Source organism: Nanorana parkeri, unplaced genomic scaffold, assembly GCF_000935625.1.
Source record: "Nanorana parkeri isolate BGI_ZX_2015 unplaced genomic scaffold, ASM93562v1 scaffold1746, whole genome shotgun sequence".
Lineage (NCBI taxonomy): Eukaryota > Metazoa > Chordata > Amphibia > Anura > Dicroglossidae > Nanorana > Nanorana parkeri.
Window position 1 is genome coordinate 145,797 of NW_017308014.1, and position 12,819 is coordinate 158,615.

A 12,819-nucleotide genomic window follows, 5' to 3' on the forward strand; every position below is an offset into this window, starting at 1 on the left:
ATGTTGCTCCAATCCACATAATCTGTTAGTCGCAACCAGGTGTTGATTTATTTCGCATAATTGGAGCTTGGTGTTATTAACCTACCCAGAGAGAGGTGTTAAAAAGCAATGTCTGTGCCAGACAATAGATGTCTCCCCCCCTCTATTCAAGCTTGGCTTCTCCATTTCTACATAAACGGCCTCTTTCACACCTCTTTTAAACCAGTCCTCCTCTCTGTCTAGGATGCGTACTTGACTGTCTTCAGAGGAGTGACCTTCTTCCTTTAGATGTAGGTACATTGCTGAATCCTGACCAGAGGGTTTGGCTCTTCTATACTGTGCCATACGCTGGTGTAGCTGCTGTTTTGTTTCATCGACGTACAGTTCTGAGCCCTCCTCACTGCACTGGACTGTGTACACCAGTTGTTCTCAACCTTTCTAGGCCCGGGATCCCTTGGTAACATTTGCAAAGTTGTGGTGACCCCCAAAGGTAAAATTTAAGGATGCGGCTGCTGCAGCAACATCTGGCGGCGTGGCGGGAGAACTGACACTGCTGCACTAGGAGAGGGCTGAGGAGGACTCTCACCTAGCACAGCAGAAATCACACAGCGAGCCACAGGTTGAGAACCACTGGCATACGCCGTCAGAATTAAAAAAACACCATAGGAATGCATAGCTAGATTCCTATTGGCTATTTCACTTTGCAATAGCCAATAGCAAACTAGCTATTGCACCCGCCCTCTGCTGCTGTCAATCACAAGAACAGGACCTGATGGAGAACTTCAGGTCCCTCTCTGCTCTCTATCTAATAGCGGGAGACTCCCGGGCGACCCCTGGCAAATCGTCATTCGACCCCCGACGGGGTCGCGACCCACAGGTTGAGAACAGCTGGTGTACACAATGTTGTTTGTCTTGTGTTTTGGTTGAACCAGTTGTTGCCTCAGTGTGTTGCTGGGTGTAAAGCAGACGGGGATGTGATGTTTATTAAAAATCCTTCTGAGTTTCTCAAACAAATTTGAAACAAATTGTTGTGAACGAGTCTTGAGTAATTGGTGCCAAACCCCTGATAAATCAATAGGAAAATTTAGGTAAATGGGGCTTTCAAGGCACCAGGTGACAGATCCAAGGAATTACAACAACATTAATAACAAAAGAATCTTTATTACAAAAAGGTTAAAAGCCATAAAATTGATGTGTGCACATATAAATCATCCTAGTAACAAAATACCTCCAAACACCCCCCCAAACTGTCATGATTGGAGGCAGAGTAATTCATGCAAGACATGATTGGCATAGTTCATAAAACATTATTGTAAAGCATCCGAGAAAACAGCCTCTTATGAAAGGTGGTAAGGGAGTAATCAATGCTATCAATACCACCAAGTATAGCTGAGGCATAGGAAATCAGACATTACACGATAGACATAATTCAAATGGAATGTTCTCAAAATCAGATGCATGAAAACAGCCTCTAGTGAAGATGCTAAACGAGTCGTTGGTATTCTCAACGCGTTTCACGCTCCATCAGGAGATGGAGGAAATCAAACATGAAGGTAACTTGTGTGCGAACCAGACGGATAACCCGGGATGAGGCCCAGAGCAAAGGGGGTGTCAACGGAGGACCGAGCCCAAGATGGTGGGAGTGATGACAGCCAGGGTAAAAATCCTTGTGCAGCAAAAGGAAGTATTCCTGTTGGGTCCTACTAGTGACTCCAATAGTGCAGGTATCCCCATGGTTGGTAATAGCCTGAAGTCACTCCCGGAGCCGCCGGTGTCCACAAGGCTGCATTGCAGCCAGATACTGTAGCTCAGTATTTTGCCACGTTGTAAGTCACAGAGTTTATGCTGCTGACAATTGGCCTGAGAGGGGCCCCATCTTTATGTATCTTCGGAAGTCCATATATACACGGAGGGGCTTCACCAGAGTAGAGGCGATGATACATAGCCCCGACCAATGGCTTTGTCCTTTTCTAGCTGTTGTAGTAGATCTATAGCTTTCTTCTTGTAACCACTGGTTGGGTCCCTTCTTAGGGCTTCATATGTGCAGTCACCTTATCGTAGTCAGATGTATTAAATACAACCATGCATCTTCCTTTATCAGCAGGCCGGATGGTGATACCCTTGCCTTTCTTCAGGGATGTAACCACCCTCCTTTCTTCTGTATTCAGGTTTGGCGGAGGTGGTTTGGCACTGGCCAAGGCTGCAGACACTTTTAGGTGAAGTTGTTCAGCCTCACCCTGTGGCACTTTGTTATTGTGGATCGAGGCCTCAGTGGCTGAGATAATATCCACTACAGGGATGGTTCCGGGTGTGATGCAAAATTTAACAACCTTAGCAAGGACATCCAACTCAGGCTGGGTGAGAACCCTGTCTGAAAGCTTCTTCACCCATCTCACTTTGTTTTGCAATGTCCCCCTTTCCTCCTTCTCCTTCAGTCATTCTGATTTGAGAAAGCTGGTCGGATGACCAGTGAAATGTCTTCAAGAATAATACAGCAAGTCCAGTTGGCTTGATTTAATTTTTTTACAGATATACCATGACCTGGAGGAATGAGAAACTTCACAGACAAACTGTACCATTAAACAGTTTCTCTTTAATAAGTTCTCCCCACCCCCCTGAGTGCTACCCACTGTGTCAAATACCTACCTTTAGCCCCGATCCAGTGGTCTTCACCATTTGGCTCCACTCAGAGAAGCACAGCTTCTCTCCTGAAAAACGTCCACCTCGTACTGTGCATGCATGCCATGGCCCAATTCATTACTTGGAAAGTTGTACCCTTTGGGGCCTCTTATCGTTGTTTGGAGGACAATGTGGCCAAGATGCAAATGCAAAGTACCAAGCGACGATTTTCAGGAGAAAGGCTGTGCAGCTTCACCTTCTCTGATCACTTGTATGAGAGGTTATAATAAGCTCTGGATCTTCTGACAGTACATGACATAAACAACATGACGGGAGCTGGCTTTTGTGGCAGAGGAATGTTTAACCATGGTATGTCTGATGTGCCCGGGGATGAGGTTCAAGATTTAGATTAAGGTTTGCATTAGGATTGGGGCTTAAGTCAAGTTGGGCGTTAGTTTGAAGTTTAGATTTTCTTTAAAGAGCTGGGCTCATCTTTGGAGTTGGTTGTAGGGGTAAGTAGAGGTTCAGGGTTGGGTTGTAGGGGTAGGTAGAGGTTCAGGGTTAGATTGTAGGGGTTAGGTAGAGGTTCAGGGTTGGGATGTAGGGGTTAGGTTGAGGTTCAGGGTTGGGTTGTAGGGGTAGGTAGAAGTTCAGGGTTAGGTTGTAGGGGTTAGGTAGAAGTTCAGGGTTAGATTGTAGGGGTTAGGTAGAGGTTCAGGGTTGGGATGTAGGGGTTAGGTTGAGGTTCAGGGTTGGGTTGTAGGGGTAGGTAGAAGTTCAGGGTTAGGTTGTAGGGGTTAGGTAGAGGCTCAGAGTTGGGATGTAGGGGTTAGGTTGAGGTTCAGGGTTGGGATGTAGGGGTTAGGTTGAGGTTCAGGGTTGGGATGTAGGGGTTACCAAACTGTCATGATTGGAGGCAGAGTAATTCATGCAAGACATGATTGGCATAGTTCATAAAACATTATTGTAAAGCATCCGAGAAAACAGCCTCTTATGAAAGGTGGTAAGGGAGTAATCAATGCTATCAATACCACCAAGTATAGCTGAGGCATAGGAAATCAGACATTACACGATAGACATAATTCAAATGGAATGTTCTCAAAATCAGATGCATGAAAACAGCCTCTAGTGAAGATGCTAAACGAGTCGTTGGTATTCTCAACGCGTTTCACGCTCCATCAGGAGATGGAGGAAATCAAACATGAAGGTAACTTGTGTGCGAACCAGACGGATAACCCGGGATGAGGCCCAGAGCAAAGGGGGTGTCAACGGAGGACCGAGCCCAAGATGGTGGGAGTGATGACAGCCAGGGTAAAAATCCTTGTGCAGCAAAAGGAAGTATTCCTGTTGGGTCCTACTAGTGACTCCAATAGTGCAGGTATCCCCATGGTTGGTAATAGCCTGAAGTCACTCCCGGAGCCGCCGGTGTCCACAAGGCTGCATTGCAGCCAGATACTGTAGCTCAGTATTTTGCCACGTTGTAAGTCACAGAGTTTATGCTGCTGACAATTGGCCTGAGAGGGGCCCCATCTTTATGTATCTTCGGAAGTCCATATATACACGGAGGGGCTTCACCAGAGTAGAGGCGATGATACATAGCCCCGACCAATGGCTTTGTCCTTTTCTAGCTGTTGTAGTAGATCTATAGCTTTCTTCTTGTAACCACTGGTTGGGTCCCTTCTTAGGGCTTCATATGTGCAGTCACCTTATCGTAGTCAGATGTATTAAATACAACCATGCATCTTCCTTTATCAGCAGGCCGGATGGTGATACCCTTGCCTTTCTTCAGGGATGTAACCACCCTCCTTTCTTCTGTATTCAGGTTTGGCGGAGGTGGTTTGGCACTGGCCAAGGCTGCAGACACTTTTAGGTGAAGTTGTTCAGCCTCACCCTGTGGCACTTTGTTATTGTGGATCGAGGCCTCAGTGGCTGAGATAATATCCACTACAGGGATGGTTCCGGGTGTGATGCAAAATTTAACAACCTTAGCAAGGACATCCAACTCAGGCTGGGTGAGAACCCTGTCTGAAAGCTTCTTCACCCATCTCACTTTGTTTTGCAATGTCCCCCTTTCCTCCTTCTCCTTCAGTCATTCTGATTTGAGAAAGCTGGTCGGATGACCAGTGAAATGTCTTCAAGAATAATACAGCAAGTCCAGTTGGCTTGATTTAATTTTTTTACAGATATACCATGACCTGGAGGAATGAGAAACTTCACAGACAAACTGTACCATTAAACAGTTTCTCTTTAATAAGTTCTCCCCACCCCCCTGAGTGCTACCCACTGTGTCAAATACCTACCTTTAGCCCCGATCCAGTGGTCTTCACCATTTGGCTCCACTCAGAGAAGCACAGCTTCTCTCCTGAAAAACGTCCACCTCGTACTGTGCATGCATGCCATGGCCCAATTCATTACTTGGAAAGTTGTACCCTTTGGGGCCTCTTATCGTTGTTTGGAGGACAATGTGGCCAAGATGCAAATGCAAAGTACCAAGCGACGATTTTCAGGAGAAAGGCTGTGCAGCTTCACCTTCTCTGATCACTTGTATGAGAGGTTATAATAAGCTCTGGATCTTCTGACAGTACATGACATAAACAACATGACGGGAGCTGGCTTTTGTGGCAGAGGAATGTTTAACCATGGTATGTCTGATGTGCCCGGGGATGAGGTTCAAGATTTAGATTAAGGTTTGCATTAGGATTGGGGCTTAAGTCAAGTTGGGCGTTAGTTTGAAGTTTAGATTTTCTTTAAAGAGCTGGGCTCATCTTTGGAGTTGGTTGTAGGGGTAAGTAGAGGTTCAGGGTTGGGTTGTAGGGGTAGGTAGAGGTTCAGGGTTAGATTGTAGGGGTTAGGTAGAGGTTCAGGGTTGGGATGTAGGGGTTAGGTTGAGGTTCAGGGTTGGGTTGTAGGGGTAGGTAGAAGTTCAGGGTTAGGTTGTAGGGGTTAGGTAGAAGTTCAGGGTTAGATTGTAGGGGTTAGGTAGAGGTTCAGGGTTGGGATGTAGGGGTTAGGTTGAGGTTCAGGGTTGGGTTGTAGGGGTAGGTAGAAGTTCAGGGTTAGGTTGTAGGGGTTAGGTAGAGGCTCAGAGTTGGGATGTAGGGGTTAGGTTGAGGTTCAGGGTTGGGATGTAGGGGTTAGGTTGAGGTTCAGGGTTGGGATGTAGGGGTTAGGTAGATGTTCAGGGTTGGGTTGTAGGGGTTAGGTAGAAGTTCAGGGTTAGGTTGTAGGGGTTAGGTAGAGGCTCAGAGTTGGGATGTAGGGGTTAGGTTGAGGTTCAGGGTTGGGATGTAGGGGTTAGGTTGAGGTTCAGGGTTGGGTTGTAGGGGTAGGTACAGGTTCAGGGTTGGGTTGTAGGGGTTAGGTAGAAGTTCAGGGTTGGGATGTAGGGGTTAGGTTGAGGTTCAGGGTTGGGATGTAGGGGTTAGGTTGAGGTTCAGGGTTGCGATGTAGGGGTTTGGTTGAGGTTCAGGGTTGGGATGTAGGGGTTAGGTTGAGGTTCAGGGTTGGGTTGTAGGGGTAGGTACAGGTTCAGGGTTGGGTTGTAGGGGTTAGGTAGAAGTTCAGGGTTGGGTTGTAGGGGTAGGTAGAGGTTCAGGGTTGGTTGGTAGGGGTAGGTAGAGGTTCAGGGTTAGGTTGTAGGGGTTAGGTAGAGGCGCAGGGTTGGGATGTAGGGGTTAGGTTGAGGTTCAGGGTTAGGTTGTAGGGGTTAGGTTGAGGTTCAGTGTTGGGTTGTAGGGTTAGGTTGAGGTTCAGGGTTGGGATGTAGGGGTTAGGTAAAAGTTCAGGGTTGGGATGTAGGGGTTAGGTTGAGGTTCAGGGTTAGGTTGTAGGGGTGGGTAGAGGTTCAGGATTAGGCTGTACAGCTTCGAAAGAGGCCAGTCATTAAAACGTGGCAATAAAAATGTCTCTCCCTCTTATTTCTGTCTATAGGGTGGTTATGCCGACTTGCAAGGAGCCCCAACGTAGCCACCCTTACCTGTATGCTGCCTGCTGGGGCTACAATACCCACATGCCAACACTTGGTGCATCAACGCACACAGGCAGCTCAAAGCTCGGAAGCAGGCATGGCTTTGTGTACAAGGTACAAACCACCATGTAGCCCTGATGTGCAAAGATGTGACTTCATTCTGTAAATAGTGTCCGTGTCAAAACCGGAAGTTTGGACAAGCCCCACTGAGAGATAAGGAGAGATGAGCTACAGAAGCTTCATACTCTGTACTGTCAAAGTCTCTTCAGTGGACTCAAGTGCAAAAATTAATACAGCTCCGAGAGTTTATTATTACTTGAATGGTCAGGTTTTGTCTTTATGTCCAACCATCCTCTAATGTCAATGGCTAGTTGAAGACATATTAAGGGCGCCTTGTCTTATGAGCTGGCTATAGATGACACTTCAGAAGCTGCCTATGCTGAGAATCTGCGTGTTACAGATTAATCCGCTGATATGATAAGATCTACACACACCGATGTGATCAGTTCACATCCCCATTGTCTATATAGAGTGTGCAGCCTCCCATTGTACAGAACACAATACCTGAGAGCCAACATTAATCCTTACAGCCCATTCTTCAGCTGGAAACTCAAACACACATCCTGTCCGCATCCTGAGAGGGTCATAGAAAGTGTCACTGACATGACAAAGTCAATTCACTAATAAAAGGCAGCAATCCGTGTCATACAACCAAGGAGGTTCAGGGTTGGGCTGTAGGGGTTAGGTAGAGGTTCAGGGTTGGGTTGTAGGGGGTAGGTAGAGGTTCAGGGTTGGGTTGTAGGGGGTAGGTAGACGTTCAGGGTTGGGCTGTAGGGGTTAGGTAGAGGTTCAGGGTTGGGCTGTAGGGGTTAGATAGAGGTTCAGGGTTGGGTTGTAGGAGTCAGTTATATTTACGCAAAACAATCCACTCAAATCTGCTTAGTAAATCGGATTCACCAGTTTATAAGGCCATATGACAAATTTCACCAAAAAGTTCACCAGAGCTTTGCACCACTAGGCATAATGAACTATAATATGGGCTGAAATCTGAGAAGGAACTTCCACTGGTGGTGTAAATGGTTTTTACATTCTACTTTGACACAATGGTTTCTCATGATAAAGTTTATGAATGAAAAAACAGATAAATGTAGCAGCAATAATAGGTGAATTACATCTTATGCCCCCAAATAACCTATACAGGCCCCACTGTGCAAGACTGTGACAGTCTAAATAGGCATCATGTGGAGGCATTAAAGTGGAACAACCTCTTAACCTTCTCGTAATCTTAACCTCTCTCTCCTTGTGCAGGGTGACTGGTCTTGTCTCTGCCCCCTCCTGTAATAAAGATCGGTCACTGCTGCTCTCTCTCCTTGTGCAGGGTAACTGGTCTTGTCTCTGCCCCCTCCTGTAATAAAGACCGGTCACTGCTGCTCTCTCTCTCTCCTTGTGCAGGGTGACTGGTCTTGTCTCTGCCCCCTCCTGTAATAAAGATCGGTCACTGCTGCTCTCTCTGCTTGTGCAGGGTAACTGGTCTTGTCTCCGCCCCCTCTTGTAATAAGGACCACTCACTGCTGCTTTCTCTCCTTGTGCAGGGAGACTGGTCTTGTCTCTGCCCCCTCCTGTAATGAAGACCGGTTACTGCTGCTATCTCTTCTGGTCACGTCTCCGCACCTCCTGTAATAAGGGCCACTCATTGCTGCTTTCTCTCCTTGTGCAGGGAGCCCCTCCTGTAATGAAGACCGGTTACCGCTCCTTTCTGTCCTTGTGCAGGGTGACTGGTCTTGTCTCCGCCTCCTCCTTTAATAAAGCAATTTCCCCCTTCTGGCATGTGTCTGGTGCCAGTTTAGAGGTAAGATACGTCTCAGTAACTGGGTTGGGCTGTAGGGGTTAGGTAGAGGTTCAGGGTTAGGTTGTAGGGGTTAGGTAGAGGTTCAGGGTTAGGTTGTAGGGCTTAGGTAGAGGTTCAGGGTTAGTTTGAGGTTCAAGGTTAGGTTGTAGGGGTAGGTATAGGTTCACGGGTTAGGTTGTAGGGCTTAGGTAGAGGTTCAGGGTTATTTTGAGTAGCCAACAGCATGCGCAGATTTCATAAGTGCTCAGTTTCCATTGCAGACACTTTTTCAGCACGCTAATTGGTTCTCGCTAAGCAGTAACCAATAACAACCAATCAGGTTTTATATCTCAAAGAAGGCAAATATGTGGATTGGTTGTTATAAGTAACTGATTGAGGTCTGCTCCCATTTATAACTGTAGAATAAAAGGATAAACGTAAAGTTGGGATGGAAAGTCCATGGCCTTTGCCAAGACAAGATGGTGAGGCTGGAACCTGACAGTTTAATAGGAGATAGGAGGATGCACAGCGGATGATGGTCAGGTGATCGGATGACGAGGGGGGGCGTGTCCGGAGTCTAATGGCGGCTGAGAGCGTCTGATGTGAGCAGCAGCACGCCACCCGCCCGCTTAAGACCTGTATACACCAGGACTGACCCGCAGACAGACGACTAGTGAGCGAAAAAGTGAGCGGCGATTTTTCGGTGATTGTTCGGCGGCACCCACCTGTCGAGATGAACCGAAAGAAGACAGGGAAGCAGGGTGCGCCGAAAGTCCCAACGATGAGTCCCTTGCAGCGTTACATGACGGCTGAGACTGGGAACAGAATGCAGGGATCTGCGGCTCGTGCAAGTCTCTCTCCCAGGCAATCCCCACATCAGAGATCACTGGATTCTTCAGTTCCTGGACAGGAACAGGGGGGTGAGTTAGACCATTCTATATTATCACCTATAGAAGAAATGGTGAAAACCCTACCTACCAAAAACGAACTCTTTGATATGTTTGCTCACTTGGAACAATCATTGAAATCTGACATTGAGGCATTAAAAAGTGAGATGAAACAATTGCTAAATAGAGTGGAAGAAGGGGAGATAAGGCTGGACTCCCACTCAGAGGCAGTTAGGGCCCTTCAGGCGCAGATGTATTCCATAACTAAGGCTCAAAGGGATACCTCTTATCGCCTAGAAGATCAGGAAAACGGGCCGCAGGAACAATATGAGGATCCGGGGTCTACCTGAGACCATAACTGACGCGGAACTGATAGAGATATTAAGGAGTATGTTTAACCCCTTCGTGACTGACGACGTACAGTGTACGTCGCCAGCATCGGGGCTGTTTAAACAGACTCCCGGCGACTTTTGCCGCCGGGACTCTGTTTAAACTTGTAGAGCCGACTGTTGGCTTTACAACAGAAGCGATCCTGGCGACTTACCTGTCGCCAGATCGCTTCTGTGTCCCGAAGAAGGGGCCGCCCCCCCCCCGCCGGACACCCCCGCCGTGCTTCCCGGGCTCCGTTGCCCCTCCTACGGGCCCGGGACCGGCGATCTTTGTGTCCGCGGGGAGCTGGGGAGGAGGTCGACGAACTTCCGTTCATCGATCCCCTCCCCGTTCTATGGGACCGGGAGCGATGCAGATTGCATCACTTCCGGTCCCTGGGCTGTCAGTTCTGGGCTCCTGCAGCCCAGCTATAAGCTATTGAAGTGCGATCTGCACTTCAATAGCTTATTTCCAGTGTAAAGGTGACACTGAGGGTCTTTTGGACCCCCAGCATCACCTTAAAGAGGACCTGTCACCACCATCTGCTATTACATGGGGGGGCTTGCAAGCCCCCCCATGTGATAGCAGTCAAAGTAAAGTAAAAAAAACAAAAAAAAACAGTTTTTAAAATTAAAATGAAATAAAATAAATCTAATAATAATAAAAAAAAATTTTAAAAGTACCCCGCCCCCGCGAACACGCGCGTCGCCACGTAAACACGCGTCGGGTGCGCCTACGTATGAAAACGACGAACGCGCTACACATGTTGGGTATCGCCGCGCACGCCGGAGTGAGAGCAATAATTCTAGGGCCAGTATTTTGGGGTATCTCTAAATTGATGACCTGTGGGGGCTTTTAAAGCATCTTCTATTGACTTTTTGGGGTACTGCAGTTTTTCGCCGTTTCACGGACACACGCAATTTGTAACCTATGCATGTTGGGTATCGTTTTACTCGTTGTAACCTCATCTTTTATATGTAATTTAAAAAATTGGTATTTTGTTGTGTTTTGGGGCATTAAATTAAATTTTTCACTAAATGTTGGGGTTTAATAAGAAGTTGCGCTAATATTGCGCAACATAAAAATTTGCAACTACCACCATTTTATTCTATAGGGTCTTGGCATTCAGAAAATATATAATGTTGGGGGGTTTTAAGTCATTTTCAGGCCTAAAATGTGGAATATAACATGGGTGCAAAAAATGAAAAAAGGGCCTCAGTCATGAAGGGGTTAATAAAGTAACGGGAGAAACACCACCTACCCTAATTAAGTTCGACCTCATACACAGGGTACCCCGACCACGCAATATGGCACCTGAGGTTCCAAGGGATGTAATATGCCGTTTCCATCATCATATAGATAAAGAGAATATAATGCGGAAACTAAGGTTGCAACCACCGATGGAATTTGAGGGAATACGGTTGCAGATTTTTCCGGACCTGGCCCGAGAGACTCTAGCACGCCGCAGGGCAATGCGTCCACTTTTGGATACCCTTCAAACAGCGAGTATCCCTTACAGATGGGGGTTCCCGTCCTGCCTAATTGCACGTAAAAATGGGAGGACAATGGTGCTCCGGTTCCCGGAAGGACTTCAGCATTTTTGTGAAAGCCTATCCATCGTTGTTCCCCGATTACCAGACTGGCAAGAAGTAATAGTGGACAGGGATCTATTGCTGAATAGTGATTAGAGGCTAGTGGGGGACAAGATACAACAGAAAGGCAGAGTGAGTGAAAAGTCCCTATCTTCAAACAGAGCCCGATGAACACAGACATTGAGATCTGGAGCCCAAGTGTGTTTGAAGATTTAGAATATTCACTAGAAAGGATAGGAATGGTGGTGATTAGAGAATATGGGCAGGTAAATAAGACCTAGAAATATGGGGGCCCATATTAGAGTGAAATGATAGTAATACTCTTCTTTTCCCTTAAATTGTCTACTTGTAAAGGTCGCCCTGTCATTTATGTAAGAGATCTGGGTCACTTGGACCCCCACCAATTTAATGATGTAAAGCGAGGGGTGTAATAGAATAAATGCGGGCAGGGTGTGCGGGCATGTGGTGGCGTGAACTTCCCTCTTCCCAATTTGAGGAAGGAGGGAGAGATAGAGGGCGGCCAGATGGCTCAGACACGCTCCCCATGACGTGCGATAAGAGCTCTAGAGAGCTAGCACGAGTCCAGTAGTAGGACTCAGGTAATGGTTACAAGTATGGTAACCCCTATCGGTTATGATATGTGTTGTGTTATATGTTGTTTAGATTGCCCTTTAACCCCTTCATGACTGAGCTTGTTTTTAGTTTCTGTTCGTAAATGACTGACACACTTTTGACATTTTTGCTGTGTGATTCTTCCACGTCAGTAATATACTTTCTTACAAAGTGCACCCACACATATTATATATTGTTTTTTAGAGGACAGATAGGGCTACATATTTATATCACATATGTGCGTCTAACGCCTCACTTAGGACAAATAAAATATAAAAAAAGAGGAAAAAACCGTTTAAAAAAAACACTTTTTTCCCAGTTTTGATTTGTAGTATTTTTTTTACAAAACCAGCACAGCTAAAAAAATGCAATAAATACATTCATTTATTTGTCCCTTATTTTATTTTATTTTTTACACATTTTTTTATTTTTTTTACACTTTTCACAATTTTTTTTTTTTTTTACACTTTTCACTTTTTTTTTTAACTTAAAAATGTTATTTTATTTATTTAATTATATCAAGCAGATTTTGTGAATTAATCTCACTGTTACTGCATGATAAATTAATAAATTTTTGGTTATTATCAGGCTGCTTCAAACTTCAGAACAGCCGATAATAAGTTAGTGACACTGATCCTGCAGCAGTTCAGGATTCAGCTGTTACTAAATGTTTTCTGATTGTTGCAACAACGATCAGCAAACAAACATTCTTCTTCCAGGAATAGATACATTGTAGGAATAGACACATTTTGTATCTATTCATGAAAGAAAAAAAAAAAAGCCAGTATAGCTTGAGAGAGATATCTCTCGATCTATACGAGCTGTCAGAATGCCGGCAAAAGCCGGCATCTGTGTCCGCTTTGCTTTGACTCTCAGACACCCGATATTAAGGTATCGGGTGTCTGAAAAAGGTTAACCCTTTCATTAATGAATGCCTCTGTAGTAAGGGCATCCATTAATGAATGT